Genomic DNA, 8,565 nt, shown 5'->3' with positions numbered 1-8,565 from the left:
ATACACCTTAAGACATTCCAAGACCTAGAAACCTTGATATAGTCTTGTGAATTCTGATATTTCCTTAAAGTGAAAGTTTATGAAATTTGTAAGCTTTTATTTTTTGGGGGGTCTTTCCTGTGTAATTTGACCACATTAGATAATTTAGGGGAGGGGGGAGCATAGTGTACCTTTTAGGAATTCTCTTGGACGGAGGACGAGAAGGAAAGCGATTCTCATTTAAATATTCTCCATCTCCAAGCACATTCTCCCTCTGTTGTAAATGTTTTTTTGCTAAATCGCTCTCCGGTGATTCTATGAAAGTCTTCTCAATGTCTATTCTTTCGTTGCTCGTGCTCGTTGTATCAAGCGTCCCTTCACGGTAATTTACAACCTCCCTGGCCTGAACTAGTGTATGTTAGGTACAAAAGGTCGCCATCTGTTACAACCAGACCCTCTCTTGTTGCTTCAGATACCTCAGCGATCCCTGCCAAGCTGTATACCTTGCTTAACCTGACCTCTCAAGTACTTCCTCAAGCTAACCTCCTCAAGTACTCATGTTGACCTCCTTAACATGGCCTCGTCCGCCCTCTCACGTTTGCTCCTCGTCCGTAACCAGAGAGGATATGACAACCTCGATCCACTTTCACGATCAATTAATCAGGAACATCTTACTTCATACGTCTCCCCATATCAACATTTTTCTCTCGACTTGGTCTCTCTCTCTTTCCTCTGTTGCTTCACCTTCAGCGTCTCAAGGTTTGGTTGTGGTTTCTTTAGCGTTCTGCCTGACACATTGTAGGTTCAGCCACAGTCAGCCAGGAGTATATGTTGGTGGATGATTGGTTGAGTCTATATTCTGTACACTGTGGGTTCGTGAATGGTATGAATAGTAGGTTCAATCAGACTGTATTATACATAAGTTCATCCACTCCAGCCAGACTTCTTGAGGATCATTCAGCAATAGATCCCACTCGTGAGATCTTTGCTTGAGACAATTAATTAAGTATTTTCTTCAGTTTGATTGAAGTTACTAACACAGTGTATGGTTCAGCGTCCACAGCACAATTTAGAGTTAGTCATCCTCCTACACCATACACAGACTGGTGTTAACAAGGCTTCACCATCATAACTCTGTGTCTGCTCTCTTAATGAGGTTGTTATCCTGTTGAAGCAGTGAGTTGTGTTGACGCCTCCGGAAGCTGCTGCGTCTCTGTTCTGAGTGTTGGAGTATCGCCCTCACCTTCATTCTGAGTGTTGGTGGAGCCTCTCTCCAGTTGTGGCTTCCTCTGTGATACAACAAGATTTCTGCTGTTAATGTCAAATCAATTATGAAGTTTATCGTGCAACAACAAACACATTACACTCCAACATAATCTATCACACTGTTCCCTCCCTGTGTTCTAAGCCTTGTACACTCACCGATAAACTGAGTACACTACAGGTGTGTCCTCCAAGGTGGAACAGCATCCTATCGAGGCAACTCACTAGCTGTCAGCACCTAGAAACAGTATACTAGTTCCTGTCCTGCTGCCTCATACTATAGCAGGATGAAGCTTGGAGGAATAATACACGTAAAACTTGACTATAAATGAAGTGTCAGCGTCTATTCACCGTAGACGTTACTGAGGGTGAGAGAAGGAAAGTAAAATCCATTAAGAACGAAGATGACAGATGAAGGCTGTATTGCCCTCCACAATAAGCCAAGTGCTCTTCATGTGTCTCTTCTCGTGGCAGGATATTATTACCAGACAATGTAGGGCCGCGCCGCCCCACCACGCCGCCACAATACCCGCCTCCCAGTGCCCAACAATGACTACTTTACCAGCATCGTCATGGACCCTCAACCACTACACCACCCGCGACCCTCCACCAGGCCAGACCATACTTCCTGAACAATCCCTACATTACCTGCAACCTCCCACACACCCACACCCCCACACATCCACACGCCCACATACCCTCCACCTCATAGTGTTACCCACACAGTTTCTGATAAAATGTGTTATTCTAGTGACACTATACTTAATATATACAAGTTAATGAAGTAGTAGATCACAGCCTGTAGAGGAGGTCCTCCCTGTGTCGGACTGAAGGTTCCTCACCACCCACAAGCAGTGTACAGTAGTGGATCACGGGGACACTGGTTCTTGGGGGTCAGTTTGTCTGCCAGTACACAGCGGCGGTCACTAGCCATTGAGTCAAGGAAATATGACGACTCATTTAGTGGTATTCATGTTACTTATTTGTACAGGATGTGTATAAGAGAGTCATTTAATTTGTGGTGATTTTTTTTTGGTGTGTGTGTGTGTACAGATTCGTTAAGCCGGAGTATAAACACATTCTAGCGACCACTACCATAAGGTTGTACCCAGCTAATAAACACATTCTAGCGACCACCATCATAAGGTTGTCTCCAACTCGTTCAACTCGATCTCACGGGAAAGTCTACAATATCATACCTTTAATATTTTCTTTCTTACAACTTATAGAGGAAGACAATAACAAACACACACATCGAGAACTTCAACCTCTTATTATATCGTTAAATATCCACTAGTGTGACGACCTTGTGTAAGTGATATATTACTTGTCATATTTGCTTCAGTCAAGGTGTGTTTAACTGAGAGGTGTTCGGTGTTGAAATATATTAAAGCAACTCTTGAGGAAGCCATTAATAGCTGAAACGAAACGACTCCACTTAATTATGAACCTCTTGTCTTTATAGTAAACAAATTTCTCTCTCTCTCTCTCTCTCTCTCTCTCTCTCTCTCTCTCTCTAATGCAGCCATAAGAAACAACTCAACGAAGCATCAGTACAATAGACTCAACAACTCTCAACAGGAAAGAGAAACGAATGAGTGAAATTGCTTACCGGTTCGAGATAGTATGAACGAATGAAACGAAACAGAAGTGAGATAACGAAGATAACGAGACTGCAAGATATGGATCAACAATAAACTAAGAAGATCCTAGAGGCGATCCTACGAGATAAGAAAAGATCCATAGGAAAAAAAAATTAAACCGTATGTGTGTTTCAAGCAAAGTCAAGATGTAATGAGAGTTGTAAGGCCAGAATCACCATTACTCACTTAAAATACCACAAGTGATAATAGTCTTTGACAAGACTAATAATAAAGCTTTTGGCAACGCTAATACTTTAATGGTCCAATTGGTGATGCTGTTATCATCATAATTGGCAAAGCTACAATCACAACACTTGATGGCATTTCCTTCATCATACCTGACAATACTGCCATCACCGCCCCTGACTGACATCATTCACATCACCACACACACAGGGTCCAAGAAGCACAAAAAGGCAATCTTCAGAACACAAGCAGAAACCAGATGCTGAAGTCAGATGCCATTCACGCGAGACAGCTAAACAAGACTCCATGATACACAATAAAAACAATCAATAACACTGTAGTCACTTGTGGGAGGAAACGATCTCAGTAAAGACGGCTGGAGCGAATATCCCTGGAATCTGGCGCCGTGTCTGATTATAATGACCACCCTCAACCCTGCCATTACTCCCTTTCTCCTCTCTGCCGTGCGCAAGATCAGGTTGGAGGCACTTATGGGAATCTGCGAATGCTTTTTTTATAATAACTACCCCGTGTTCTAATGGAAAGAGACGATGATTATTCCGTGAAATTCATTACCTGAGTAGATTTTTTAAGAGATAGTTACCTGATGGCCAAGTTGTTATGATGGCTGAGTATTCGTGAGTATTTGTGTCAGGTTGAAGACTCGTGCAGGAGCCTCGCTGATGGTATGATCGTGATTGTGGTAACTGATCAAGAACTGTGAGAGGTCGGCGCCGTGTGTTTTGAAACTAGACGTAAGTTGGGGTATGGGGGGAATGTGTGACTGTTTCCTTTGTCTCGCTCTGTCTTACAACACAGCAGTAGCTCTTGTGACAACTACTGACTCGTAAATTATTTTCGATTACAACTTTTGTAACTTCAGGGTTGTTGTTGTTTTCACATTTTGATATAAACCCAAATTATAGTTAGATGTTGTATCGATGTTTACATATTATTTTTTTTCCTCAGAAGTAACACGTATAACAACATTCTGCGTAATCCAAGTATATTTTTACATTAAGTTTTGCATTCACTCCCGAGTACACGTCACCACTCACTACTACGATAACTCTTACAGCTCTCTTTATCGTCCAGAGTACAACCCTTCACTTAAGTCGTTATGTAATATTTCAAGAGGGTGATGTGCTGTGTAATTCTTCTGATATGTAAACTCTACACTTCACCCAGTAATGTATAGGAACTGGTGTCATAAATATCCAGGTCCATGTCTTCCAAATATCACTAAATATTTCCCTAGTCTCCCCCCTAAAAAAAAATCCCCAAATCTTCTATTCTCTCAAGTAAGTTTATGTCCATGATTTTCCAAGTGATCTTACAAGTAACTTTAACCCATGACCTTACAACTAACTAACATATAGATAGAACCATCCACAATAGCTGTAGCCTCTCATGTTCCATCTGACATACAATTTCTTCTGCGTTAAATCCATGTCTGACGAGGATATCAGGATCTATTATATTGTAAATAACTTAGCTGAAACCTGCTCAAGTACGTAGCTTATTTAGTGATTCATCAACGTCGAGGTGTGGTGTAGTTAGAGCCTCAATACGCTAGTTAGGAGAGACACTGATGAGGGAGGAAGAGAGAGAGATGCTACCTTCACTACGTTGCCTCTCTCTCTCTCTCTCTCTCTCTCACCATCTGCCACTCAGGAGGATGTTTCCATTATAAGATCGCTTCACGGTCTCTTGTTTACCACTGACACGGTTCAATCTATAATTTGAGCCTTGGTGTTAGGATGTGGCTCACTATCTCTGCTGACGTCTATGCTTTCACTTAAGTGTTTGTTGAATGATTAATGTGAATCTTGATATGTAAACTGGGAATTATATTCAAGAAGTCAAAATATTTATCACTAGAACAGAATATCAATATCCCTCCTCAACCTACAAATATATTTCAGCTACAGTTCAATGATTTTGCTTTTTATTTTGTAGAGACGAATCCGCACGACAGCCTGAGGTAAACGGGAGACTTTTTTTTCCTTATTTACGTCACAGATGTTTGACTGTAGCCTCGAGGACCACCGTATAGTCTTAGAGTCTAATGAGTCAATTAAGCAACTCGGTAAATCTTATACAGTAACGTAGCCTGGAGAGGGTGTACAGATGGCCATGTTGCAACACTTGCTTCCTGCACCAGATCATTAGCAACCTATTGTACTGAATGATGTTTAACTCTCCGGCCGCCACCACCGTCACCACTCGTCTTTCTGCTACTCACGTGATTGGTGTTTGATTTATTTATTTATTTATTTATTTATTTATTCATGTAACGTTGAATATCTGTTTTGTATATGGTGTATTGTGTTGTGCTCGTGTTGATGGTGATGATGGTGGTGATGATGGTGTTGATGGTGATGATGATGGTGATGGTGGTGATGGTGGTGGTGATGATGATGATGGTGATGGTGACAGTGAGGATATCATTAAAAGTCACAGAGATTATTATTTAGAGTAATATATCAACACCCTCCTTCATCCTCCCTGAAACTCACAGCTGTTAACGTTCACGATAAATACACCAAGTAGCTCTTTTCACCACAATAATAACATGCTGTCTGTGATACGCATTAATATACTTTTTTCTAACATTTCAAAGTCAAAAGTTACTTAGTTGTCGGGTACAGGTGTAAGTTACCGCAGTCATAGTTAAGTCGAACATGAAGGTAAGAGATGGTTCAGCTCCTCACGGAAAACAGTAGTGTATTTGAGATACAAGACTTGGCAAACCTCTGTGATTATTCCCAAGTCCTCCCTCACTCCCTCACTCCCTCACCCCCATCACTCCATCACCAGATTCAATTGACGTAATAAAGACCACGCGCCAACAATGCTGCCAGGGTGCTTTCAGGCCCAGGATGACAGAAAATTTTACAGTAATTTCATGGTATAATCTCTAGTTTGACACCAGACGATTCAGTGACTTCTTGTGACCCTGTGTGACTCTGGGATGCGTTTCCTCATCACCTTAACATTCAGTTCTCCTGGTGTGAGGGCAGACTAATAGCACAGTGTTGATCAGTAAGTCATGACAAAACACATTTTCTTAAAAGTTTGTGTCTCGTATTTAATTTATATGCATAAAATTATCCTAACAGAAAAAGTTAAAACTAATTTAAAAACGGCCATTGTAAAAAATATATATATATTATTGACGTTAGAACTCAATCCAATAAGGAAATTAAAGAAATTCAAAAAGTTCTCTGAAAAATATACGAGAATGACAAACACACTCACTTAATGACGCCCAATGCGGGACACGCTCTCAAAAGCATTGGTTCTAAAGCGCAGTAACACATAGTAACATTAGCATCTCGAACCCAAGTGAACTATGTGGTTATATTGTAATAGTGTACCTGCCTGACGGAGGAAGATGATGGGTATCCAGTATGTAAAGAACTGAGTTTGCATCAAGACCTTCACCTGTCTCTTACCTGCGATACTCAACTAGGTGAGCGTACAGGAGAGAGGGGAAGGTGAGGTGGGTCAGTGAGGGACGCTATCAGACGACAGGTGAGGTAGGGAAATATACGGAACTCTACCTGTGTAATTTCCTTAACGTATGGCGCCGTAGTAAAACGAAACTGACCACATATAGAAACTTATTATTTTTCCGACGTATGTTTGTGATTGTCTGGTGGTGGGAGTGGGGGTGTGGGGGTGTTTGTGGGAGTGTGGGGGGCAGGGGTGGAGGGGGCTGCACGAACCCCTCCCTCCACCAGGTGACAGCCACAACACTCGTCCTCTATCGAGTTTGTTATTACCTCTCACCTCCTGACACGCACGTCTTCCTTCCCTCTCTACCTCCCCCTCCCTCTCACTCAAACTCTCTACCTCCTCCCTCTACCTCCTCTCCTCCCCTCTCCCTATACCCATCCCTCCCACCCTCCTCTACACTACATCCCCCCCCATCTCTCCCCCCTTTCACCTACCTCCCCCCTCCTCATCCTCTCCCTTCTTCCCCCTGGACCTTCAACCCTTTACTCCCCCTTATTATCGTCTTATCTTTTATCATATCGTTAATCTCCGGCCAATTCTATTACCGTCTATAACTAAAGACATTGGCCCGCGGGCATCAGTAGCGAAATACAGTGTAGCAACAACTTGATCACGAAGAAATTGGTGGTTCAGTTACTATAGGTCAAAGGTCAGGTGTCATTTGTTGATATATTATGCGATTAATTTTTTATGAGTCAATTTGTTTTCCTCGACTTAGAAATCAGTTATCAGTCAATTAGTGTCGAGAAATAGAGCTTTTACAGGGCATTTCTTGTTTTGTTTTGTTTATAAAATATTTTGCATGAATTTGGGACAGCCATGTATCGTAAACCTATCTCCTCACCTCCCTCCCTATCCCTCCTCCTCCTCACCTCCCTCCAGCCCCTCCTATGTATATTTCTCAAATCATCTCTCAGCTGTAGACGCCTCACACTCCACCTCCGGCTCTCACAGCAGGTGGTTTATAAAGACCAACACATCACACTAAAACAACTGAGAGTGACGTCATGAAGGCCAAGTAACAGACCATCCAGAGACTTAACATGTTATCGTTTACGGCAAATATTATTTTTTTTTCGTTTATTAATCAGAAAATTACGTTACAAGTAAAAAAAAAGGTGATTATTCTTCCCCCAATACAAGAGGTTATTAGCTGGTAAATATTTCAACTGTTGGATAAATAGAGAAAGGATATTTATGTAAACACAAGTCGATATAAACACCAGCTTCAATACCAGATGACGTGGAGTGGCGTCATCGTGTCACCATCTTTTACAGCCTTCATTACAGAGCCAAACCTTAAAGATCTTATTATCTTCAGTTGTTTATGACATTTTTACGATATCATTCAGATTACTTCCGGAGTTTTATGAATACAATTTATCCCCTTTGATTATACTGTAGGTCTTGGGTACGGGTAGTGTGATGGCTAATGACGTTATGAATACTCTCTATAATCACCGATGACGTAGCTCCTTGATACTAATACTTTAATGTAGTAGACTATTACACACACACACACACACACACACACACACACACACACACACACACACACACACACACACACACACACACACACACACACACACACACACACACACACACACACACACGTATACTAGATGTCCTTATAGGTTGTAAATTGTAAAGATAAGTTACATTTGTGTTGAATGATATACAAGAAACTCAATTTATTTATAGTTTGTTAATCTTATTACCTTCAGAAATGTATCGTTAGCTTTTATTATTATTATTAGCAACAGTTGTAGTATTAGTGTTGTTATTACTATTATTATCTACTATTATTATAATTATCACCATTATTACTACTAGTATCAGTATGCTACTATTATCCAATCATGTCTCATCCACCTGTTCTCCCTCAGTCAGAACCAACAGGTAATACGTTCTTAATGACAGGTTAAGACGTACTCATTAGGTCAACCTGCCTTGCCTGCCTTACCTGCCG

The sequence above is a fragment of the Homarus americanus genome, unplaced genomic scaffold, assembly GCF_018991925.1.
Source record: "Homarus americanus isolate GMGI-L3 unplaced genomic scaffold, GMGI_Hamer_2.0 scaffold3384, whole genome shotgun sequence".
Classification (NCBI taxonomy): Eukaryota; Metazoa; Arthropoda; class Malacostraca; order Decapoda; family Nephropidae; genus Homarus; species Homarus americanus.
The sequence above is the reverse complement of the archived record's forward strand: the minus strand, read 5'-3'. Positions refer to the sequence as shown.